Source organism: Cryptomeria japonica, chromosome 3 (assembly GCF_030272615.1).
Source record: "Cryptomeria japonica chromosome 3, Sugi_1.0, whole genome shotgun sequence".
Classification (NCBI taxonomy): Eukaryota; Viridiplantae; Streptophyta; class Pinopsida; order Cupressales; family Cupressaceae; genus Cryptomeria; species Cryptomeria japonica.
Window position 1 is genome coordinate 485,179,459 of NC_081407.1, and position 27,958 is coordinate 485,207,416.

Below are 27,958 nucleotides of genomic sequence, written 5' to 3' on the forward strand. Positions count from 1 at the left end.
TGTTGAATGTATAGACCACTATGCTTATTGCCTCTCTCCAATATACATGTGGTAGATTTGCTTCTAATAACATACTTCTAGCTGCATCCAAGATAGTTCTATTTTTCCTTTCTACAATTCCATTCTATTGTGGTGTCTGGGGTGCTGATAACTGTCTTCTGATTCCATTCACTTCACAGAATGTATTAAATTCCTTAGATGTGAATTCACCTCCTTGATTTGATCTCAGACATTTGATTTTCTTACCGGTTTTATTTTCTACCATTACCTTGAATAGTTTGAACTTCCCAAGTGCTTCTGATTTTTCTCTGATAAAAGTAACCCAACACATTCTAGAATAGTCATCAATGATTAGCGTGAAATATCTATCACCTTTTAAGCTTTTAGTTCTAGCTAGACCACATAAATCAGTGTGAATTAAGTCAAGAGCATTATTGGATTTTTTTGGAATACTTTTAAAAGATTCTCTAACTTGTTTTCCAAATTGAGATTCCTTACATACTAGATTGTGAGGTTTAACAATCTTAGGTAAGTCTCTCTCTAATTGCCTTAGTAGTACTGATTTTTACCATGCAATTAAAATTTACATGACAGAGTCTCTTATGCCATAGCCAACTTTCATCAATATGTGTAATCAAGCATATCTTTTCATTTTTATTCAAATGAAAGATATTACCTCTAGTTTGATTACTGAAATCCTTTCTCAACTAATTGACCAACACTCAAAATATTATGCTTTAAACCTTCTACATAGTAAACATTGTTAGTATTATGGTTACCATCAAGAGATATAGTACCTTTTCATTTGATCAAACAAGCTTTATCATCTCCAAATCTTACTAGACCTCCATTATACTCCTGAAAGTTCAAGAATTTACCTTTATCACTAGTCATATGATGTGAACATCCTGAATCAATGATCCATTCATCCTTAACTTCAACTTTAGCTGCCAGGGCTTGCTCTACCGGTTGAACAGTAGGTGTTGGTTGATCTTGTGTTATAGCAACAAAAACCCATACATTGTCTGCCAAATCCTCATTAGAATCATCAGTGACTCCTTCATCAGCAAGGTAACAAGATTTATCTTTATTCTTCTTAAATCTGTATCTCTGATATTCAGGGTTAGGCTTGTATGTTCTTCTAGCTTCTTCTCTTAGTCTAGCAAGTCTATCAGGGCATCTTGAAGTCATATGACCAATCTTATTACAGTCAAAACATTTAAAGGGTGCTTTACCTTCATACTTACTTCCAATTGGACCTTTAGGCAATTTCCTTGCAAATAGTGCTTCAAGTTCTTCATTTTCTCTCCTTCTTTCCTCGAGTTCTCTTGTATAAAAGGCTTTCCAATCAGATTTTTCAAATGATGGTGCAGATGATGTTGATGTCTTAAAAGCCAAATCTATCTTTATAGTAGCAACAAGACCAAATTCCTTAATTTCAAAAGTTGAAAGTTTTCCAATCAATGTATCCCTAGTTACTGATGTATTAGGCATTGTTCTCAACTTATTTATAGCAGTAACTTTCATTTTATATGCCAGTGGCAATCCTCTTAAAAATTTTGAAACAATTTCATCTTCACTTAAGGTTCCTCCAAAACATTTAATACCCAAAACAATTTCATTTACTCTTTCCATAAAAGCAGAAATCCTTTCATCTTCTTCCATTTTCAGATTTTCATACCTGACCAGGAAGCTTTCAAGTTTTGCAATTTTGACTGTGGAATCTCCTTCATTCAATGTTTCCAAATGATCCCAAATAGCTTTAGCAGTAGACCTATCTAATAATCCCATGATTTGTTGTTCTGATAATGCGCTCAAAAGTGCTTCTCTTGCTTTGCAATCATTTTCTTCATCTTTTCCTAAGGTAGGCAGATTAGGCTGACTTTGAGTAGGAGCAATATAGCCATTCTTTGTAACATCCTAGATGTCCTTTCTAATGCAATTTAGATGTGTCTCCATTCTGATCTTCCATATGCCATAGTTGGTTCCATCAAGTTTAGGACTGTCCTTTCTGAAATAGTTAATAGACGTTGGATCTCCTCAAGCTGTTAAACTTCTGCAAAAAGAGGACTAAGCTCTGATACCAATTGTTAGGTCATAGAGAGAACTGAGAGGGGGGGTGAATTAGTTGTCAAATAAATTCAAACCAAAAACAACTTAACCAAACTTTATGCCAGTAGATAGTTTATCAATTAAATACAGTATAGGTAAAGATTAATGCATGAAACAGAAAGACAATAACATTCACAACACATAACACCAAATTATTTGTACGTGGAAACCCTGTAAGGGGAAAAACCACAGTGGGAAACCTTACCCACAATCAGATGATACTACTATAGATAGTATGTGTATACAAATGGGGCCTGCACATGTAGAAAGGCCAAGCACCTAGAGCTCACTTCTCAAACACAAATAGGAGTCACACTGACTACAATTAGATGGTTAAATCCAATAATGATGTACTGCTCAAAATAGCATCTTCATATGTTGGATTTAGTACCAGTGTAGTTCTTATATGCCTTCACAAAAACCTTGCTTCACCTTCAAATGATGTCTATGTGTATAGCTCTTCTTATTCTCGCATATACCTTCTTACAATTCCCTTTCCCAATCGCATATTGATCTTACAAATAAGATCTTACATATATACCATAACCTAAGACCAATTTTAGTAGGTCAGTTCTAATAAAAGATATTACAATAAAATCAATTACAAGTAAATCAATAACCGATGCAATATCCGATTCAACATGTTGGATAAATGCATTTACAATAACAACAAAATCATCTCCAAAGTGTGTCATGCTAATCTAGAATAGATAAGCCTGTCGATGCTTATTCTGGACCTATTTGTCGATAACAACAAATATGCAAATACGAATATATCAATGAACAAATCTCCAAGACAAAGTGTCCAAATGATGTCTTCAACATAACCAAGTGTTTTCCATGTCATTCCAAGTGTCGGTGAACAATATATCCTGTCGGTGTGTGTGTGAAAAAATGGTCTATAGCTGCAAGCACAACACTTCAATTAAGTCATTATATGCATGGTTAATAATCAATAATCAATAAGTAAAAAAAAACATAACAAAGCGACTAATTGCCTTCTAAAAGATGCGAGTATAAGATTGCTCTTAGATTTTTATAAGCAATACTAGTGACTAGACTACACCAAGATGAAGGATTTAACTATATGATATTAACTATATGGATGCAAGATGGATGAATAATTCAAGCAATAATGGATGTAAGCAATAATGAGTGAGTAAAATAGATGCAAATAATCTAAAAAGCACAATAATCTTCAATGACTCCAGAGTGAAATTAGCGTGATAATAATCTCCAAGCGTGTTCTCGAAAATCTCTGGGGTAAATTGGAATGAGAGTTGAAGACTGAATTTATAGAAAATCACCAAGAGAAAAGCTCAATTTAGAAATCACCAAGAGAAATCAGGTTTAGTTAACCTTGAGATAGATTCCAATTATATTTTAATTGAAACGCATTCAAATTAGAAGTCCAAGTTGCATTGGAAATAATAATAAATTAATTCCATGCATTTATAAAAATAGATAATTCTTTTATTTATTCAAGAAAAGAGTCTTTTCAATGCAACTGAACTTCTTTTTCTGAAAAGCTTTGAGTTCCAATTTTAGAGAATAATTCAATAATTCAATTTAATTGCTTTTCTGATTTCAAGTTCTAAATTTAGAAAAAGAAATAATATCTCAAGTTTAATTTCTCTTTCAATTTCTTTTCTTTTAATTTCAATTCAATTCTTGTTTTGCAATTAATTCCTCTTTTGTAATAAATTAATTCTTTTTGCATGATTAAATGGCAATTTTATTAATTAATTTAATATGAAAGGATATTTAATAAATTAAAATAGGATAATTGATCAAAAGTGATATTCTTGAAAATGATTCAATTAATTAAATGAATATTTAATTAATATTGAGGAATTGATTTGCCATGTGATATTTGATGATTAAAGAATTAATAATGTGCTCAAGATTGATTTAATTTCCTTTGGTTAGGACCTTGGTGATGTTGTCGAGATTAGGGGCCCATGGTTTAGATGATCATTTTTAGGGTATTACATTTGCCCCTCTTTGAATTAATGTGCGAGCAACACATTGGTTCAAAGAATGTGTGATGTCTAGGAGATGTCAGTTTTGAACTTGAATGATCACGAACTAGATGAAGAGCAAGGGGTTTAGCTTGATTCGAAGCGACAAAGCTAAATGAAGTCTGATTAAAGCGATATCATTCCCAAACTTGATTAAACTAAGGAATGATAGAAAACAAAAGATACTGAACTTGAACTTAATTGATCAAGAAGTGGATCTTACTGATCTAGAACTTGATTGATCTTAGATGCAGTGAGTGATGATAAAAATCAATCTTGAACTTGATTGATCAAGATACGATGAAGATAAATTGTTTAGCTTGATCAAGAAATGAATACTGAACATCTGCTTAAATTGAGTGTGATCAAAGATACTGTTTAAACTTTTGGTTGAGTTTAAACGAATAATCAATTTGATTTGAAGTGATGAAACTAATTAATGATAAGATATTGATTTAGATGAAAGACAAATATCAGTTTGATTTGAAGCGATGAAACTGATATGCCCTAGCAATCGATTCAATTCAGATGATAGAGAGATCTCAACTTGATGTGAAGCAATGAAGTTGGGATGCCCCTTAGCAATAAGAGTTGATTTTCTTTAGAAGATTTTGCTCAACTTTTGATGAAGATTTGAAAAAAAATGTTCTTAACATGTGAGATGTGAAGTCATAAGGTCGTGAGTATGCCCCCTTGGGAGTGAAATCGAAAGATAGCGAGGGTACATGATAGGCAATTGTGTGGCAAAAATAAGTTATTTGAACGCAAATTGATTTTAAGGAATTTTTGAAAAAATTGATGCTGATTGATGAGTTAAGTGCATAGTTGATCATAAAGTTGATGTGTAGAATTGAAATTGAATTAAGATGCAGTGTTGAAATTTGAGCGCAATTTGAAGAAAGAATGAACATTTGATGAAAAGAGTGCTAAGTGGTCCAAATTGTGAAATTGACTAGAAAAATGATCTTGAATTTCAATTTCGATCCCGAAAATGGAATCAGAATGGGCAAATTAGCTAAGGGTACAATTTTCATGTCCATCGGAGCAAGTTGAAAAATTAAGTTTTTGGCTATATATGGGACGAAAGTGTCATTTTCAAATCATTTTAACTCTCCAAGTTTGAACAATTTAAAAGCCTTCTGCGAAGAAAATGGTGGTCCCTACTCATCAACATCGATTCAAGCACCAGAGACGTCATAATCAACCCCGAAACTATGAGCCAGCAGTAAGTGATCGATGTTAAGCCTCTTTATGTTTTCAATTTTGAATTTTTTTGTTCATTTTTCAAGTTTTTCACATGTGTGGGGTCGGGTTTCACGTTTTATCGTGCGAGACAGGATCCTATCTCGTATGAGTAACTGGTAAATTTTCTTTTGTCATTTAGGGTTATTAGAATTATCATTCGGGACACACCCTTGTATCGTACGACAGGTCTGTTAAAAGACCATTTTGTTGTGCGAAACCCAATATTTTGTCATTTGGGGTTGTTTTGTCATGCTAAAGCTATTCTTGACTCGTACGAGATTCTATCTCTCTGTATTTTTTCGTTTGGGAGACAATGAGCATTTTTGAAGGTCTAAACGTGAAATTTTGATTTTGCATTTGACTTAGTTGGATTTGCGTGGTGTTTTACTTCTCTTGTAGGCTCATTTGGAATGTTTTCTGATGCTTCGTTGTTGGGTTTTTGCAGGTTTGATTACCACCTATGTTGTTTAGATGTGTTTATCCTCCTACTATGGCATTAGTTTGACATTTATCTGAGGTTGAGCGGGCTCATATTTACTTGTGCGGCTTGACTCATCTATTGAGATTACCTAATATCCGTGTGAACCATGGAATGCTCACAACATTGGTAGAACATTTCCATTCAGAGCATAACATGTTTCATCTGTTGGTGGGGGAGTTGACTATCACTCCTGAGGATGTATATAGGATCCTCCAGATCCCTTTTGTTGGGGATAAGGTGGATTATGATTCAAGGCACCTTCTAGGATTATAGGTAGTGAGGCATGCCTTCAGTGATCCTGACATTTTGACTCATTCCATTAGTTGGGACATATTGATGAGTAGGTACAATGAGGAGTTTCCTCTGGCATGTGTTCTAGCAGGGTTCATAGGTTGTTTTCTGATGCTAGACAGAGGGCATCAGGGTTTCCAGTGTGGATGGGGTCGGATGCTAGAGAGATTGATAGAGACCCCTCAGAGACTTGGCTGGGGTTCAAGTTTATTGGCCCACATGTATTGAGAGATGCATGAGATCGTGTATAGAGATGGGTGAAGCATGGCCGGTGGTGTATATATTTTGTAGGTGTGGGCTTGGGAGAACCTTCCCATTTGTCAACCCATATTAGATGACAGTAGAGAGCCTGGGCAGTTGATTATATACAGGTATGCCGGATACATTACGTAGCCCCATTTGGGAAAGACATATTTTTGGAGATGACAGCTAGATGACCTAATAGTTGTTGTATGGAGACCGTACAGAGGTTTGGAGCCTTGGGATGACTAGCGGCTAGTCCACAGGGACCCTTTTATTATGCACCCTCTCATTGAGAGATCACAAACTATTGTGGAGTGATTCATCATTTCTCGAGTGATGAGGCAGTATGGCCGGCCTCAAGGGATCTCACAAGAGTTTACAATGTATGCACGTTACATAAATGAGGAGAGATAGGGATGCTCTCCACGGTTGTCCTATGCTTTGGCGATGCAGGAGCTGACTAGTTTACATCGCCTGAGGTGGGATTATATGGATGATATGGCGGATGCGAGGGTATTGCCCCAGTATAGAGATTGGTTTCAGCAGTATCCATTCCCTCAATTCACAGATCCAGCAGAGCAGGCTCCTCATATTAAGGATGATTCCCCCACACCGTCATAGGGATAGGGACAGGGCCACAAGCAGGGACAGGCATAGAGAACTGAGGCTCCACGACCGAGTGGTGGTGATCCTGGTGCTAGTAGTAGTAGGGTGCTAGCAGATGTTGGACAATAGAGGGGTGAGGGTGGATCCATAGGGCATGTAGGAGTGAGATTGGGTGGGACTAAGGAGGAGCAAACAACTCCGAGACAGGTCTGACAGTGGCAAGATGAGCAAGGTGGAGCTACAGGTGGAGATGGGGGTGGGGAGCTTGTGAGAGAGCAGGGGACTGACACAAGGCAGTCGATGAGAGAACGTCTTGCAGAGCTGTAGTCATAGTTGATAGTGGCTCAGACTCAGCTAGCAGAGCAAGACCGGTAGCTTGCCAAGGTGAGGGTCGAGCATGATCGCCAGATCACATCATTGAGGGAAAAATCTAGAGCAGAGATAGAGGCTTTATGACAGGAGGTCCTTCTCCAGAGTAGTAGGGCAGCCTACTATGTGGCAGTATATAGTGTCACAGTTTTTGTTGCATGGCAGGTGATACCCTACTCGTAGTATATGGCATGATCCGAGGGAGCTCAGGCACCTTGTCAAGATCCCAAGCATCAGGCTCTTCCTCCTCCACCAGGCGATGAGGGAGAGGGTGCTAGCTAGATTATTTCTTTTTGTAGCTCAGATATTTTTTGTAGACACACCCATTTTTTGTAGCCTATACGATTCTTACTCTGGTGGGAGTTTGTATATGTCATTCGACATCATTTTGTCCCTTTAGACGTGACATGATATATATACAAGATCCGATTTGATTTCATCGTACTTGTGTTGATTCACTTATGAGATGTCTTTTATATGCTTTATTCTATATGTATGCATTTCTTTTCAATATGAATGTATGTAATACAAATGATTATAGATGTCTATTTTTGTTTTTTTTCATATGTAAATGAATGAATGTGTAATGAGTAGTGAGTAATGCAATGTTTTCATTTTTCTATGCAATAAGATGAATGTAGATGAGTAATAATGAAATGTATGAATCTACATTAAATGTTATGTCTGCAGCTAAACATCTCAAAACACAAGTACTCGATCGAAGAAATGATGATAAATAGACCACTTAGCTTAAGAAATGATGATGCTTTCAGCTCTCATTCAGAAGATAAAGAGATTATTACCATACCGAAATCACTCTAAATTCACAAAAATGCATAATGATATGCAAAATGATATGCAAAATGCATCCTAAACCTAGTCACTAGATTTAAAATACTTAAGATTCATCACTAAGCATAACGAACACAACAGGTAGGATAGAGTTCCTTTCTTTTTCAATGTGCAATATTAATCATCTTGTCCGCAATGACCCTTTTTTGTTCATATCCTTGGACAGATTTCGCAGGGACCCGAATTGCATCATAAAGAAATTCCCTCAAAAAAGACAAAGAAATGATATGGACCTCCCTGTAGCATACAAATAAGTGGAGTCGAGGTATGTGAATCACAGACACCCAGCTAATTTATATATTTCCAGATCATTGGGATCATTCCTACAAGCAGAAAACAAAGAAAATATTATGCTCCCAATCCTTGCTCCTCTTAGTCACAATAGACTTCCTCGAGTTACTCAGAGGGATAATAATCAAAAACCAATATAAAAGACATCACACAAAGAAAATTTTCGTTCATAGCTCAAACTGTTTAGTGATTGTTTTCCATTATGTTGTTTTCTTGCTTACTCAGTGATAAAAACTCTTTGGTAGTTAGGAGACAGGTGACTGACTCAGAGTGGACGACCAGGTTTCACTGACAGAAAGATGACTTGGTTGGCATTGCTTAGGATATGTAAATTGCTCTGTCGAGTAACCTACAACTAGGAAATTGATCAGTTTCAAGTCATGAGGGTTCCAACGAACCAGGATGTCACAAAAGTGACTGAAAAATATGTACAAGAGAAAGCAAAAGATGCATGAAAGAAGGAAATGCCAACGTTGCTTTGATAGATGGAGCACTTGAGTACAAGAGGCAACTATTTGCTAGGTTTTCACCTACTTGGCAGAGATTCTTTTTTTTTTTACCAAGGTGCCTGTTTACCAGGTTTTCACCAGGGCATTTTCTTTCTTTTTATTTTATTTTTTTTCTTTGATGATTTTTCTGATTTTTTTTTATTTTATGATTTTTCTGATTTTTTTTAATATTTTTTTCAGGACCTTTTCTTACTATACATGTTGATAGCACAGAGAATTCTAAGTGAAGAATTTATTCAAGTGGATGGTGTTAATCAGTTCACGGAGCTGTTCTCCTTCTGAGTTTGAGAGTTGATAGACACCAAAGTCGAATACTGCAGTAACAATGTAGGGACCCAGCCAGTTGGGTTCAAACTTCCCTTTATTGTCACGAAACTGTTGATTTTTTGGATTTTCTCTCAGAACTAGGTCACCAACCTGAAATTCTCTTTATCTAACTTTCTTGTTATATCCTCTGGACATTCTCTTCTAATACACTCTGAGATGATCAAATGCCACTTGTCAATGCTCATCCAACAATTTTGAGTTCTTGCAATCTAGATATTCTATGATCTTCATCAGTAACAAGACCTTGCAAAGAAACTCTTAGAGATGGTATTTCTACTTCAATAGGTAATATTGCTTCGGACCCATACACCAAAGAGAAAGGTGTAGCCCCAGTAGGTGTTCTGATACTTGTTCTGTAAGCCCGTAGTGCAGGATTGAGCTGCAGATGCCAATCCTTCCCGAATTTGTTCACTGTTATGTACAAGATAGTCAGTAGGTTTTTGTTAGACACCTCAGCTTATCCATTACCTTGAGGGTAATATACCGATGACCAGTGTTGCTTTATTTTGAATTTCTCACAAAGCTCATCCAAATCTTTATTCTTAAATTGTCCTCCATTATCAATCACGATGGATGAAATTATCCCATACCTGCAGATGATATAGTTCAGAATGAACAAGGTGACCTGTTTACTGATTGCTTTGATGAGCGGAACCACCTCTACCCACTTGGTGAAATACTCAGTGGTAGTTATGATGAATTTTTGTCCGTTGGATGATGCAGGATATATCTAACCAATGAGATCAAAGGCCCATTGCTGAAAAGACCAGTGTGTAATGAATGGTATGAGGTCCCTTGCCAGGGCATGTATGAGATTTCCATGAAGCTGACATTTCTCACAAGTCTTAGCAAATTTTATGGCATCTTTTTCCATGTCTGGCCAGTAGTAGCCAAACCATAATAGTTTCTGAGCTAAAGTAAGGTCATTCGAATGAGATCCACAAATACCTTCATGGACTTCCGATAATGCACGTTTAGATTCTTCAGTTTCTAGACATCTAAGCAATGTACCGTCCAAACCTCATCTAAATAAATTGTTAGCTATGATAACATACCTCGAAGCATTTCGAGTTAGGTTTCTTTTCTCATTTCGGGTAATATTTCCAAAGATAATTTGGTCGCATAGATATGAATAGATGTGGTTGTATCGGGATGAGTCATGTCCAATAATAGAATAGACTATTTGGGTCTCAGGATAATCATAAGCGAGGTAATATAACTCTTCCACCAGGAAATCAAAGCAAAAATTAGACTCCTATAACTCAGGTATATATGCCAAGGTAGCCATAGCATCTACTACTCTGTTCGCTGATCTAGGAATCTGTTGGAATGATACAAAAGAAAAATCCTTCTTAAGATCATCAACCATCCTCTTGTAAGGCATCAATTTCTCATCTTGAGTCTGATATGTATCATTGATTTGATTAACCACCAGCTGAGAATCTCCATAGATATACAATTCTGCAACCTTCCATTCAATAGCTAGTTTTATCCTATTCACCAAAGCTTCATATTCTGCAATGTTGTTTGTGCAAGGGAATAAAATCTTATAAGACTTTGGGATTGAATACTTTTGAGGAGTAATGAATAATATGCCAGCACCTGAACCATTTTGAGTAAAGGACCCATCAAAGAACATTTTCCAAGGTCGTTGAGTAAGGTGCATTATAGATTCATCTGGAAACTCTATGTGTAGTGGTTGAGTGTCCTCAAGCGGAGCTTCAACAAGCTGATCAGAAATTACCTATCCTTTTATGGCTTTGCATTCCACATATTCAATGTCAAACTCTGTAAGGATCATTACCCATTTTGCCAATCTTCCTATAAGTGTTGCCTTATTGAGAAGATACTTGAGTGGATCAATTTTGGCCACTAGCTTGACTGAATGTGCTAGCATGTAGTGTCTCAGTTTTTGTGATGCAAAGACTAACGCCAAGCATGCTTTTTCTATTATAGTGTAGTTCATTTCACAAGACACCAATGTCTTGCTGATGTAATAAATAGTTCATTCCTTTTTATTGTCATCCTGTTGTGCCAGAAGTGCCCCCAGTGATAATCAGTTGCTGATATATATAAGATTAGTGGTTTACCTTGAATCGGTGGCATCAATATCGGTGGATTTGATAGGTACTCTTTGATTTGTTGAAGATGTTGTTCACACTGCTAATCCCAGTTGTAAATTACTCCTTTTCTCAATACCTTTGTGAAAGGTTGAGCATTGTCTGCTAGCTGAGAAATGAATCTTCTAATGGATTGGAGATGTCCGTATAGACTTCTCATTTGACTAATGTTCTTTGGAGACAACATTTCCATTATAGCTTGAACCTTCTCAGGATCAACCTCGATTCCCTTCTTTGAAATGATATAGCCAATTAGTTTACCAGATGTCACTCTGAATGCACACTTCTTTGGATTTAACCAGAGTTTGAAATTTTCCATTCTGTCGAGTATAGGACCTAACTCTTGAATATGTGTTGATCTCTTCATAGTCTTCACTAAGGTGCCATCAACATAGTCTTCCATATTCTTATGCATCATGTCATGAAAAATAGTTGTAATAGCTCTTTGATAGGTTAATCCTACGTTCTTTAGCCCAAATGGCATGACGTTCCAGCAAAAGGTCTCCCATGCACAGGTGAAAGCTATCTTTTCTTGATCTCCAGGAGCTATTTTGATTTGATTGTGTCTAGAGAATCCATCCATTAGTGAGTACATTTCATACCCAGCAATCATATCGACTATCATATCAATATTTGGTAATGGAAAGTCATCCTTTGGACATGCTTTGTTAAGATCTCTGAAGTCCATGCAAACTCTGATAGACTTATCTGCCTTTGACATAGGTACTATGTTTGAAATCCATTTGGCATAATCTATATCTCTAATGAATCCAGTTGTAATGCCCATACCCTAGTCGGACTTTTAAAACCTATTTAACCTTGATTGACTTCCTATGTGGCATTCTTGAATGGTAGATTAACCAATATGCAATGTGTAGTTTAGATAATATAAATAAATTGTGCATACTTATTATTGTGTTTTTGCATCGATTCTCGTGTAAATGTAATTGTTTCCTAACCCTTGAGATAAATCTTGAGCTAACGCCTTCATTGAATATGTATATGTATATGCATGCTTGTATGAATTCATGGGTGCAGGAGATTGCAGGTACAACACCGCTTAGGGGAAAGTTCATCTCCTTTGGGATTTGCAAGGTTGAGTATGCCTCTTTCATCTTTAGAATTCGGATTTGGTGGTCATATAACTCTCGTCTTGCCTTAGCCATGGTTAGGTGAACATCGTGTGTGGATTCGTGGGGCTTGCTTTTCATTGGGATGCGTGTCAAGAGATTTGGAAGACTTCCTCGATTTGTGTGCCTTGCGCGAGGTAAGTGAGGTTTGTTATCCTAAGTATTAAATTCAAAATTAATGAGTAGGCGTACACAATAGTGATATAGGAATTTAAATAGGTAGCTTCTTTTATATGATTAATCATTAATTTAACAGATTGCCTTAAATTATTAATGTAGCAGGCTTAAGGTATTTAACTGGGGTTATTGTGCTCATTTACGCGTTTGTAACATTTACGTATTTGTAGTTGAGGAATTAGAATAAATAAGACTCTTGTACTAGATTAGTCATGTATTTTAAAATGTCGCTTTATTTTGTTGTAGCGAGTTAATTTAATAGTCAATTTTAATAACGATGATTTTAATAAATTATGCGTTATGGAAAGGAAAAATTTAAAAGTCAATTGAGAAATAGAAATAAATTAATCATTTTCGCCTGTTGGGGGAAAAAGGGTAAAATTTACTATTTAAAAGAAATTAGTTCCATTTTACTTGTAAAGTGGATAAAGTATAAAAGTTCGATTTTTAGAAAATTAAATTAATCAAAGTATAAAGTGTTGGCTAAAGTGATATGAAGAAAATTTAAAAAAAAATTAGAGTTGAATAAGGAATGGAAGCTTTTAAATTTTAAAAGAAAAATGAATAAGGAGGAAATGAATGACTCCCATTTGGATTTTCATCCATTTTATTTTAAAAATAAATGCCTAATTTCGAAATTTAAAATTAGGGCAAAATTAGGGTTCTCTTTTAACCTAGTTTTGTAAGCATTTTGGGGGTTCTTTTTGGTTTGGGGAGTTTTTTTTGGAAAAAGGGGGGGAACTTGCATTGGAGCAACAGATTGGGGAAGCTCTTCATCAAGATTCATGCCCGGATTTGCATTATGAGGTAGGATTCGAATCCACTACCTTATTTATTTGTTGGATACAAAAAAAAAAATAGTCTTATCCATGAATGATTTGGGGTTTAGTTTTCAGTTTACTTTCAATCTTGGTTGTTCTTGAATCAAACCCTCATTTTTGATGGATTTTGTGATTTTAAATTTGTTAGGAAAACTTTCTCCCATAATGGAGATTTTGGTATAAATCTGGAAATGTTTTTGAGGTGTTGTAATTCCTCATATCCTTTGTGTGTTAAAACCTGTTTGTGTTTGAAAAAAAAAAATGTTTATCATCAAAAATCATGATACCCAAAACACACTTCGTTTAAAACGAACTTATTATTTGAGCCTGTGCGTTTTTATTCAAATTTATTATCTTATTGGTGGTGGTCGTTTTGGTTGTTATTGTTCGAACCTGTGTATTAAATAAAAAAAAATATATGTATTTTATCGTTGTGCGTATGAAAACCAACGCTGTGTAAAGCGTATTTGTTTTCCGAAACTGGGCGAGTTTTTGTTTGATAAAAACGAACTGAGGGTTTGGGGTTGGAGGGCGGGGAGCGGAGCTCCACCCGCTCCTCCTCCCCTCTCCCCCGCTCGTCCCCCTTACTCCCCTCCCTACGCCCGCATCTCTTCCTTCGCTCGCAGTCCGCCTGTGGCCGCGGCACTGCGGTGGCCGCAGGGCGCCGCGGACCTGCGGGCACCGCAGTGGCGCCGCCGCCACGGAAACTCCTGCGTTAGGTTTAGGGTTTTCCCTAGCAAACGAAAATATGGAATTACGATATTTCTTTAATGATTGTTTTAAACAAAGAATTTATATTATAAAAATTGCCATGGGGATGTATGAAAAAAGGGTTTTTGGCAGTATAATGAGGGAAGGTTCATTTTATTTAAAATTAGTTTATTTATTTTTATTCGCAAAATAACGTTATATATATATATATATATATATATATATATATATATATATATATATATATATATATATATATATATATATATATATATATATATATATATATATATATATATATGTGCGAGTGTGTGTTAAACACGGAGTTGTGTATAATATGTAAAAGTAAAGAAGAGTCAGAATGATAAGTGAATTTAGAATTAATATAAGGAAATTAAACTTAGTTCTTTTATATTATTTAATCCTAAATTCAGTTCTTTTATGTTTGTTTTATTATCTCATCTCAGATTGCTAAATAATATATTTGGATTTCAGAGATTCAACATTTAGAAAATCTATACTAATGAACAAGTTATTAATTTCATATTGATTACATCATACTCGGGTTAATACTCATTATTAACATGGACTAAATAGTAATGGTGGATTAATACGAATTTTTAAATAAAAGTTGATTTAGCAAGTCTACCAATGGATCGACTTTACTAGTTAGAGCAATACGGTAAACGAATACCTCGACCAGACAATGCCTATGCTGAATTAAATTTCTATTATCAAATTTGGTTATGTAATGGTAGAACTTGATACGATAGTGTTTGGTCATAAGTTGGTCAAGCCCTAGTTAGGCTACCATCAAACAAGAGAATCTAGGTTGTTTGTTTTTCCTTTGTTATGATTCAATTTGACCCGCTTTTAAAAGGGATCACTATGTAATAATCTAACGAGGTAGATGTTGAATAGTGTATGTGTTCGCCTAAAAGGCAAGATTGTAAAGACATGTAAATATGTAACCTTAACTATATTAAATGCCAGAGGGGTCTTGCAGTTGAGCAGACCCAGAGATGTAGCCCTTTAGGGGTGAACTCCGAGATCATATCTGTGTTATGCGATGTTCTTTTAGTTCCTTTGTTTTATGTTTTTAAATTATCATGTATGGTTGTATTCTTGCATGAGTGTATGGTGGAAATTTAATGAATTCAAATTTAAGTGCATAACATAAATCATCTGGATAAATGTAGTTATTTAAGTTCATAAAACATTGTGAATTATGATTATGGTAAAGTATTTAAAATATTGTAATTAAAGTTGTGAAAAAAAGTAATTTGATAATTGTGTGGACTCAATTAGGTAATTCATGATGTATATTGGATGAATATACTTAGTAAATTATGTTGTAATTATAATCAATAATCCTCACCAAATTTATTTTATAATTGGGTGAACTCAATTAGATATCCATATTTTAATCCCTTATAAAAGGTACCCCTCATGATTGCTAAAATTGAACTAGAATGGGAAATAATGGATTTGTTGTTTAAACATTAAAACTTAGTAAAAGTATCTCTCTCATTTTAAGTTCATTTAACAAAAAAAGAAAAAAAAAGAGATATGCAAAAAGATAATTGTATTTCAATCCTAATAGAAGAACGTCATTATGATCTTATTACTCTAATCTTGAAATGACAAATGTCATCTAGTTAACGATACTTTAATTTAAAGGATGCTCTCGTTTGTCCTAATGCATATCCATCTTAATGAAGTTAGTCCATTAATTTGTATTATTAAAACTTCAAAGGAATTCTATGGCTACTCACATTATACCTTTCATAAAAGAACTTCAACTCATCAGTTGGCTACGCACGAAAATCAAATGAAGGGACCTCACTCTTTTAGTTGTAGTTAATCCTTAAGGAATGAACTTTTCTTATTAACCATACTTCTTAATATTTAAGGAAGATATCAAATGTGGGTGAATATTTTAAAATCTAGTGAAGGAATCCTCATTTTATTAGTCGCCGTTTAACCCTAAATGAATGAGTCTCATTAGGCATATTTTTAACATAAAATCATAAGATGTCAAGAGTGGATGGGTACCTTAAACCCAATGAATAAACTTCATTTTATTAGACGCTTGGAACCTATTTGGAGGCCTCTAAATGAAATTATGAATTTAAGTGCATTGAGTAATTAACCTCTCGATGGCCTCCTCACCAACCAAGTTATTTGAATGCTTCATAAAGTTATAAGATGTCAAACCATTGAACACATATATAATCAAGATCTATGCATTATCCCGTAATTATGATATCCAGTTGAATGGATCTAATGACGCAAGTTGAGTTAGGTGTAAGGTTGTGTAATCGCGTTGGGAAACTCCTTAGGATCATTTCAGCCTTCCGCTGTGTTACCTAGATAGAGATAACTTTGAGATAACTTCAATCTATCTTAATATTGTAACTTTGCATTAACGCTCTTAATTAATATTAAAAAATAAAATAAAATTTTACACTCTATTTGAGTGTTTTTAACTTAAACCCTTAGGGGTTTCCTGGCGGGGCATTACACCAGCTTTGAGCAGTTTTTCTAGTTCAGCTTTGACTAATAGTGCTACATGTGGGTGCATCTTACAGAGTTTTTTCTTAACTGGTTTTACTCCTGGTGTAATTGAAAGATGGTGCATAATGAGATCAGGATCCAAGCCTGGAATATTAGAGTACGTCCATGCAAAGTTTATTTTCTTTTCTAAGAATAGCTGAGTGAACTCCTTCAATTCTTCTGATGATAGTGATTGAGCTACATGAATGATGTGTGGTGTCTCTTGACTCCCAATGTTCATTGGCTGAGTTGGCTCGATCAATATGGAGGACCTTTCCTGGAAATGACTTGGCAGTATATCAAGTATCTCACCTTCAGGCACCTCAGAGAGGTTTTCACCTTTAGGTACGTCCTTTATTTTCTCTTTTTTAGATTTTGACACTGCCACAATGTGGTTTTTGCCATCAGATCTTTTATTTTTTATTTTTCTTGTTTTTGTGACTAAGATACTTGATATCCACTTCAGTCATGTTTTCACTTTGTTCACTGGTGGAAGAGTCTATAGGTTCGACTGCATTGAGATAATAGGCTAATGTATAGTCATTGGCAAAAGTAGGTATATTCATGGGCTGGTTTTGTAATGTACTGTCAATCAATTCGGGATGTACTAAGGATAAATTTTGGATAGGTTCAAGAGCATTCACAGTATTGTTATCATAGCTACGGATCAAAAAGTCAAGTTCCAGAATGATACCTTGGGTAAGTGTCTCGAGACTAGGAAGAGTCAGATCATGATTATTAAAGTTCACATTAATATTTAATCGATCTAATATGATAGACATACTTGTAACATCGTTCACTATGCCAGACTGGACGTCATATCATGGTTTAACAGTGATAAGATTAGTAGACATATTTTCATTGTTTGTATTAGCTGATTCAGAATTTGAGGCTGAGTAGATATTGTCCTGAATAGGACTGTCATCAGAGTCGTCAGAGTTATCGGATGAAGTTTTTGAGTCTTCTTCATGTGATTTAGTAAGCATATGTATGGTATCAATACCAACATCTTTAATGTTGCAAGTTCCTTCATGTTGTGGTTCATTTGTCACTTGTATCTGACACACCTGTTGACATGATCTTGATGTTTCTATGATTTGCTATCGTCTACTCCATTTAGCTTCTTCTGGACTGATAATTGGTTCTTATTCTATAGCTTCCAACTCTTCTTGTGTAGTGCTATACCTGATTTGTTCTATTTTAGGATAGGGATACATAGATGAGAAGCTTTCTAGTATTCTTCCTTCTTTCAGTCCTTGTTCATAATTCGCTTGTCTCTTTTATCTAATTTCTTGTATTTCTTTCTCTAGTTTTATGTGCATCAGCTCTTGAGTATCATCTATGACATCACTAGACTCTTCTGGAGTTTCTGTAGTGGATGTGTTTGAGAGGTGGTCAAGACCCCATTCATACTTGTTTGAATCAGTCTCCAAATCGTCTACTTGCTGCCTGCTATTATATGTGACTGGAACTTTTAGTGGTGCAAATAATTCTCTGATTCTTACTACTTCATCTCTTATATCTTCATGGACCTCAACTTTGTGTATTATTGTAGCTGATACCATCGAATCTTGAGCACTAACTGTTTCTTCTTTCTTGACGGCTAATTCCTCTTTCTCTTTTCTACACTCTGCTTTTGTTTTTTGAGTGTCTACTTCCTGTAATGTTAAAGGCAATATTCTTTTCTACCACTTAAACTTAGAAACATGTTTTTGATCTGATGTCTTTTTCAGATCATAACCCAATCTGGCCTTATCATTTGTAGATTTGGTTTGTAGCTGAATTGATTCAGTAATACCTTCTTTTTGTTTACCTAGAGGACCAGTACTTGAGTACCCCATGCATTGGATCATTTTGTAGCCAGGACCATATTGGTTTGAGGAAATCTCACAATGTTGTACCTCCTCATTTTGACTATCTTCCTTAAAGAGACAGTTAAGAACATCATCTTCTTCTATTTCATCCGCCAAGGAGGTAGAAGACTATACAAAGAGACCATCATATATGGTATTCAGAGCTGAAGTTTGTGTTCTCATAGCCTCTGATGGCTTGCCCAACTATTTTGGTGATGGAGGGAGAGAAACTAATGAAAGTAACGGTTCTATCTTGTAGCCATCCATGCCGGTATTTGTAATCTTCAATCTCTTTTCTAAGTCTTTCATTAGTGCTTCTGGATCTGCATTTGGAGAGGCTACCCTATTATGAGGCACAAAAGTATCTGCACCTTTTGTCAATGCATTACACATGACATTTGTATCAGTAGGAATACTGACTTCATCTATGTTATAAGGAAACTTTAAGCATTGATGGTATGTTGATGGTACTGCCTTCATTTCATGAATCCATGGCCTACCCAGTAATATATAGTATGACAATGGAATATCAAGAACCTGGAAAAGGACATCTCTCTCTACCTGTCCCACTTTGATTGGTAATGACACCAGACCTTTAGAAGTCCTTTCTTCTTCATCATAGGCTTTTATTGTTATTTTCTTTCCGAGATCAATGACATTTTTAGAGAATCCTAGTTGTGTAAGCAGACTATAAGTACAGATATTCAACCCCGCACCTCCATCTATCAAAACACGTTTGACTCTGTGTTTGTGGATCATGGCTTCAATATGCAATGGATGGTTATGTGGATGATTTAGTGAGTTATCATCTTCTTCAAAGAAGGTCAGATAGTGAGGTGAAGTCAGATGACCCACCATAGACTAAAACCGATCAATGTCTAAATCTTTTGGAACATTGGTGGTGAGAAATGCTTTGTCTAGGATCTCTTTGTGAGAAGATGAGAGTTTTAGCAATTCAAAGATTGAGATTTGAGAATTTGTCCTTTTCAACTATTCAACAACACTATATCCAGAAGATGATGATGAAGGTAACCTTTTAAATTTGTCTAAGGTTGATTCTTTTTGTTTGTTTGGGAAGGCTGATGGTTTCAATGTTGCTTGAGCTGGATTGGAAGAACTAGCTCCGTGGAGAGTGACTTTCTTCTAAGAATGGGTGAGAGCTCTTGCATAGTGTGATTCATTTGGTTTATCTTGAACTATAATCACATTCCAATATTCCGAGTGAGAAAGCTCATTCATGTTGATAACGTTGTCCTGACTGACATAAGTATAATTTACCTTGGCACCTCCTTTGGTCTTTGAAGAATCACCTTGTTCATAAATAGGAAAAGGGTCTTTAAATGCTTTATGATCAGCATTGGTCGGGTGATTCCCAACAACAACTTTTACCAGCGTCTCTGAGATCTTGAATCTCATGTTTTAGCTTCATGCAATTTTTTATGTTATGACCTTTATTCCGATGGAAGTCATAGTATTCATTTTCTCTCTACCATCTTGGTTTAACTTCTGGATCATATGGTCTAGAGTTATATGGTAGTGTTATCAAGTTGTTTGCCAATAGAGTTTTGAAAGAAGATTCATATGATTCTTCGAGAGGAGTAAATCATGCTTAGGTTTGGAAAGCCAAGGATTTTCTTTGAACCATTCCTTTGTTTTCTATGGCAGATTTTCTACTGCAGCCTCAGCAGCTTTAAGTGCTTGTGTACCACTAGCCAAGTTGAATATTGTGGATTTTGAGTTGGTTTTGATAGTGTCTACTACTCCATCATTAAGAACATTCTTGTTATTGTCTTTGCCAAACTTCCAATACTTGTTCTTCTCTTTAGAGCTAGATCCTAGTTGTGTTTCTTTCCAAGGTGTGATATCTCCCTTGTTTATGAGCACATATTCCATTCTAATGGCATTATCTACCATTTTGTTAAATGATGGGTGTACTTGCATTTGTATACTATATTTCAGCTTGGGGACCAAGTTATTGACAATTATATCCATTTTCTTAGAGTCTGGGATAGGTCGAGAATACCTAGAAAACATCTTTCTCCAGCGTTGGAGAAAAGTAAGAAGAGGCTTTCCTATTTTTTGTTTAGTATTGCAAAGCTCGATCATAGTCACAGGATGTTGAATGTTGTATGAATATTGTTGTAAGAATAGTTGGATTAGTTCTTTAAACATTTTTATTCCTTTGGGTAGACCTGAGAACCATTCCATTGCTTGACCCCCTAAACTCCTCGGGAAAAGACGCATGAGGTATGTTTGATCATGCATGAACTCCATACAGGAAGCACAAAACTCTCTAACATGATCTTGAGGATTTGAGGTACCATTATATTTGTCAAATTTTGGGATCTCCACTTGTGAAGGAAATGGAGGCATGTATAGATTCTTTTCAAATGGAAAGGGACATATTGTTTCTAGAGAATATTGTTTTGGGGAGTTATCCTTATTCTTCAGTTTTGTGACCTCCATTCATAAGGTTAGTAATTGTTTGTGTACCATGAGTATAGGTGAATCTTTCTTTTTAGTAACGAGTGTCTGAACATCATATCTAGTAGGAAGTTTAGCACCTTGTTTTGCTAGTTCTAAGAAATAGTCTTGCTTCTCTTGGGTCATGATAGCTTTCATCATTTTTCTAAAGTCTTTGTCCTTTTGACAGTCAAGGATTTCTTTTTCTAGAGGTTCAATGTCTTCATCAGCCTCACTTGATGATGAGGAATCATTATCATTTTCTAGAATGTTATTATCATCCTTGTTTCCATCATTGTGTTTCGTCTCATATATAGTGGAAGATTTAGGCTCATCAAAAATTGGTTCGCCTGATGATGACGGTATGTCAATGAGTGGATCCTTTTCGTAAAATGGATTGTCGGTGTATGAAAAGGGTATTCCTTTGCCTTTGGCTTCTTTCTTACGAGAACTCCTAGTTTGTGTAGGCATTTTTATGGATTAGTGTGACCTAAAGTTGTTTGTGATGCAGAGGTCAAGATCAATTTCAGAGCTAGTTGTTCAGTTAATGTATTGTTTGGGAGAAACAACTAAGATTCAGTCTGGTTTCAAGAATGATCTATCCTATATAAGAAGTTTATCTAAGTTTATTCTAAGCATAGTGTAAGATTCAGTCTAGTTTCAAGAATGTTCTATCCTGTATAAGACGTTATCTAACTGACTAAAATTTGATAGGTAGTTGATTGAACTAGCTAAAAGATGATCGACCAAATCGTGCAACGCAAATGGTAGAGGTACATTGTCTTGATCTGTTTATGCTCAGGAAAATTGATAACTAGTATTATGTTCACTGTAGACTATTTTTAGGCAAGTTTGACTATTCTGTTCTGACAAAACCAGAGACTCGTACGACAGGATTTTCTGAACCGAACGATAATTTAGCAATTACAAGATGACAAAAGTTCTATTTCGTACGATTTGTTGTCTCGTACCGTATGATAGATGGGTATGTGCAGGACGACAAAAGACTCAGAGCAGTTATGTTTCGTACGACACGGGATACAAAACCAAACGACAGATTAAAATGACTCGTATGACACAAGATCAGATCTAGGATTACAAATCAGAAGACTCATACGACATAGGATCAGATGTAGCATGATAAATTATCAGACTTGTATGACTATTCATAGGACAAAGCCTAGAAATTCTGAGTTTTTTCGATTGCTGAGTATGATAACTTAGTATGAGCAATTCTAAGATGGACTGATTTTGGACTAGGATGTAGAATTTTGACTTAAGATGGACAAGTTTCTGACACAGAGAGAGTTTCGACTTAAGATGGACTAGTTTCTAACACAGACAGAGTTTCAACTTAAGATGGACAAGTTTCTGACATGGACGAAGTTTGGACTTAGGATGGACTAGTTTCTAACACAGACAGAGTTTCGACTTAGGATAGACTAGTTTCTGACACAAATAGAGTTTCAAATCATTGAGTTGTTTCTTGTCTTCTCCAATTTTTGGTATTTAAGTTTTTGTTTTAGGGATGAAAACACAGAAAACAAGTAGTATGTATAGTGACTCCAATCATAGCATGCAAACCCTAAGGAATTCAGTGAGGAATGAAAACCTTTTCTTGTAGACTTAGGTACACACCCAATAGCTAATCAGAATATGATTGTTGAGTCTCACATAATGGATTCTCAACGTCGTATTATCTGACTCCAAATGCTAATAGGGGCACAAAATGACAAGTATCTTGGGAGAGTTACTATCTCTCTTGCACAAAGATAATCTCCCTTTCAAAGGTGAACTGGGTAGCTTCTAATTTTGAATTGGATTTAGTCAGGGATCCATTTGGCACGTTGAGGTATAAACTCAATTAAGAGGTCTCCCAGCCTTGAAAACCAAGGTTTAATATACCCGAAGGTACGGAGGAGAGCTATTCCTGAGCACTGTCGTTGACTTGATTTTCATCAAATCACATTTATTTTATAGTGGGTTGGAGTACTTGGCATTTAGTCATTCCCACTTAGGTCGTTCCCCTCACACCAGTCGTAGTGGCTTTAAGAATTTTTCAACCCCTTGAGAGGGTAGGCCTACTAAAGATGTACAAATCTCAAACAAAGAAAAAGCCTCAAGGGTCTGGATTTTTGATTGTCTAGAAAAAGACAAGAGCATACTCTCCTACCTCTTAGAATCTTCTAAAAATACAAAATATAGATTTGTTCTTTAACCAGATACCAAGTTAGGTTCCTAAAAAAAATGAAATTAAAGAATACATGATGTTTAGTCGATTCTCCCTAGGCAACCTACAAAGACAATGAATCAGTAGTCATATTGTCTTTATGTGACAAGAATATTCTTTGACGAGCATTCTATAAAAACTAATTACGCTATGAAATTTTTTGAGATAGACAGATAAACAGTCAGGGTCAGTCGTTAGAATAATCAAAAAACATGAAAATTTGCCTCTTTTTTTTAATTTTTTATCAGAAAATGCAAAGTCGTACGACAATATGAAAACTCATATGATATAGGATCCCAACTCGTACGACACCTACAGTTTGTCATTTAAGCCTGTGGGAATTGTCATACGAGATGTACGGATGAAAAATCAAAAAATTTGAAATCTGGATAATAACAAAAAACAAAGCAGTTAGTCTTGGATGCCAAAAAATGTAGTCTTCTGCCCAAGGTGGGCGCCAGAGATGTGTGTGTGAAAAAGTGGTCTGTAGCTGCAAGCACAACACTTTAATTAAGTCATTATATGCATGGTTAGTAATCAATAATCAATAAGTCAAAAAAATCATAACAAAGCGACTAATTGCCTTCTAAAAGATGCGAGTATAAGATTGCTCTCAGATTTTTATAAGCAATACCAGTGACTAGACTACACCAAGATGAAGGATTTAATCTATATGATATTAACTATATGGATGCAAGATGGATGAATAATTCAAGCAAATAATCAAGTCAAGCAATAATGGATGTAAGCAATAATGAGTGAGTAAAATAGATGCAAATAATCTAAAAAGCTTCAATGACTCTAGAGTGAAATTAGCGTGATAATAATCTCCAAGCGTGTTCTCAAAAATCTCTGGGGTAAATTGGAATGAGAGCTGAAGACTGAATTTATAGAGAATCACCAAGAGAAAAGCTCAATTTAGAATTAATTGAAAATAATTGAGAAATCAGGTTTAGTTAACCTTGAGATAGATTCCAATTATAGTTTAATTGAAATGCATTCAAATTAGAAGTCCAAGTTGCATTGGAAATAATAATAAATTAATTCCATGCATTTATGATAAAAATAGATAATTCTTTTATTTATTCAAGAAAAGAGTCTTTTCAATGCAACTGAACTTCTTTTTCTGAAAAGCTTTGAGTTCCAATTTTAGAGAATAATTCAATAATTCAATTTAATTGCTTTTCTGATTTCAAATTCTAAATTTAGAAAAAGAAATAATATCTCAAGTTTGATTTCTCTTTCAATTCAATTCTTTTCTTTTAATTTCAATTCAACTCTTGTTTTGTAATTAATTCCTCTTTTGTAATAAATTAATTCTTTTTGCATGATTAAATGGCAATTTTATTAATTAATTAAATATGCAAGGATATTTAATAAATTAAAATAGGATAACTGATCAAAAATGATATTCTTGGAACTGATTCAATTAATTAAATGAATATTTAAATTAATATTGAGTAATTGATTTGCCATGTGATATTTGATGATTAAAGAATTAATAATGTGCTCAAGATTGATTTAATTGCCTTTGATTAGGACCTTGGTGATTTTTTCGAGATTAGGGTCCCATGGTTTAGATGACCATTTTTAGGGTCTTACAGCCAGTGAACCAGATATCGGTGACTGTGCATAAGTCACTTGCTTGTCGGTGAACATTGCCAATCCTCCAAAGTGCCAGAGTTGATAAGTGTTAATAGGTGTTGACATCAATGACAAAGCCATATCAACATAACCAAAAGACCAACATCCATTTGGGTATATTCCCCTTCCAAGTTTGTAAAAGATAGGGGCATGTAAGGATTATAAGACATAACAAAAACCTCCTGAATAGACCCAACAAATATCTGGATGAATGGATCCCCATTGGGCAATTGAATACACCCTTTTTATTTGTTTTATTTTTTGGTTCGCAATTCCAATAATTTGAGATTCAAAAAAACATTTGGGACCACCAGTCTACCCAAATTTGTCGTCCAAGGGTTCGACAATGGCATCTCCTTGTTCCACCTCAAGTAGTGATAAAGAAACAATTCATGGCCCCTTACGGTTCTCCAGATATCTCCAACCACTTTGTATTTGTCCTCCAATTTATCCTTGGGCAGTAAATAGGTTTTAGATCTCCTTGACTTAGCACCAGATGACTCCATTTGGTCAATCATGTCCTAGTTCAGTTTTCACTTTTGCACACCCTCTACAAACTTCATCTTTTTTGATTTAGTAGACTGTGTCTCTAAAATATCTATCATTTCTTTTCCTTGTGAACCAAAAGACTCAATGATTTAAATGCTTGAAATTTTCAAAATTACCCGCGCTTCTTGTTTGCAACTTCAATGTTGATGGCTGAAAACACTGTGAATACGTTTGGCATGAAGACTCTTTCTTTATGCTGGATAGGCAATGGCTAGAGTTTGTAATGATCATAAACTCATCATATTTGCTTCATGTGGATACAATCCACTCGATCATGAGCATTAAATAATGGCACTCGCATCAGATATTCCAACGACTAATCGACGTAACCCTACCCGATAATTCAATTTCTTGGCGCCACCCGCACTTTGTGTTCCTTCAATTACCTTTTTATCTTTCTGATCAGTATAAGTCACTTTGATCAGTCCATCGGATCTTGCCCCGACCATTTTTCTTTCTTCCTTGAGGCTTGGCTTATCGCAATTGATCCACCTTTCCTTTCTATTAGTCAACTTTTCTTTATGTTAGATTGGGGTATGTTTCTCTGATGAAACCTCCTTCGGTTTATCCTTCAATTCGCTCCATCGGGCTTTAGAATGAATCACTTAATACTTTATTTGATGGTCCCATGACATCTACTTTCCTTTTGACTGGTGTAACTTTCCCCGATTGCTTCATCGGGCGTTGACATAGCATATTTTTCTTGCTTCTGATGGTTATAGCTACCCCGATAGATCTTCCCTCTATGGTATTCTCCCGATCGGGCCTCGACACAACTTTGAAAATTCTTCTCGATAATGTATGCTATCCTGATGAGTTTATTATTTCAATCCGCACCTTACTCCCCTTATCGGGTTACTTTGGTCTATTGGTGTAGGTTTTCCCGATGTGATCTCTTCATGCTCAACTCCCTCATTGAGTATTAGGATGACTCAAAATAAAGCTCCTCAATGATGCATGTTATCTCGATGAGTCTTACTCCCCTTTTTTGCTTGGTACCGCTCTATTGCAGAAAGTCTCTCTAATATAGTCACCTTCTTCACTTAGTCCATTGAGTATCGCAGTAACATAAATTAGGACTTCCCGATGACCTGATGACATTTCTATGAACACATCGCTCCATCCTATTGTTAGCAAGAGTTCCACTAATAACCCCATTGGGTATCGGGATAACATTTTTTTCATTCCCAATAGTGTATGTTACATCGATGCCTCCAACTTCTTATCATATCATCATCGTAACTCTCCCCGATGGATTACCACTAAGTCACACTTCTTCACACTGCTCACGCCTTTTAGGAAACACCATGGGCATGAGTTACTCTGATCAACACACTTCATCCTTCTTGGGAGATCTCATTGGGATGACTTATGCCGATAAGAAAATTTTTGCATTTTTATAGAAGAAGCCCTTCTCCATGGATGCAACTTTTAATAATCATACTAAAAGGTTTCTCACACACCATTAAAATCTCTAAACATGTTCACAACCTTTCTCTATACTGATCTTCCAAAAATTGCTCTTGCAATGAAACTAATTGTGAGGATGAGGATTACCAGAATGCCATAACACTCAAAACTTCCCTTGAATATGCCCAAGTGATGCCTTTTCATGAAGACATTGCAACATATCACCTACACATACAATCTAGCAATAAATGCTCTCATGATGAAACTATATGCAAAAAAGCATCCATATATATCACATAAATATTTTGTAAAAATATGTGCTAACAATGTGTTTGACCTAATATTGGGCATATAATTGATGTAGTATAGTCATAAAGCCTACAAAATATATCTCTCATGATTCCTTAGTTGGTGTCGCAAGTCTAAGCAATCCGATCTATTCTTGTGTGTCATCAATGGATGTTGGCACACTTGCATCCAAATGGGGCATATGTCTTTTAATTTTAGGGTTTGTTCCTAACTTATGGATTTCACTTTTTTAGTCACAAATGACATGCATTTCTACCCTAAACTATCCTATTTAATCCCACTGTGTTGTAGGACCTCTATATTCCCCATTGGCCAGCTACACACCTAACCAGCTTGTCAATCTTCCCACCTTGAGAAACTATGCAATTATCCCCAGGCAACTACACAAGAGGCATATGCAATTACGCAATTCTTCCATACCAAAGCCTGAATAGGTCCCCTAATATTCTAAAATTTCATGTAATCAACTAAAATTGAAACATGGGTATTTGATCTACTCACCTTTTCTCCTAATCCATCCGGTCATTTGAAGCTATGTATACGTTCCTCAAGGTGTTTCTCCATTGGAATGTTCACCATCTTCAAACTGTCTCGTTAGCTCCAAAGCTACAAATTCACCAAATTAGAGAGTAAAAATG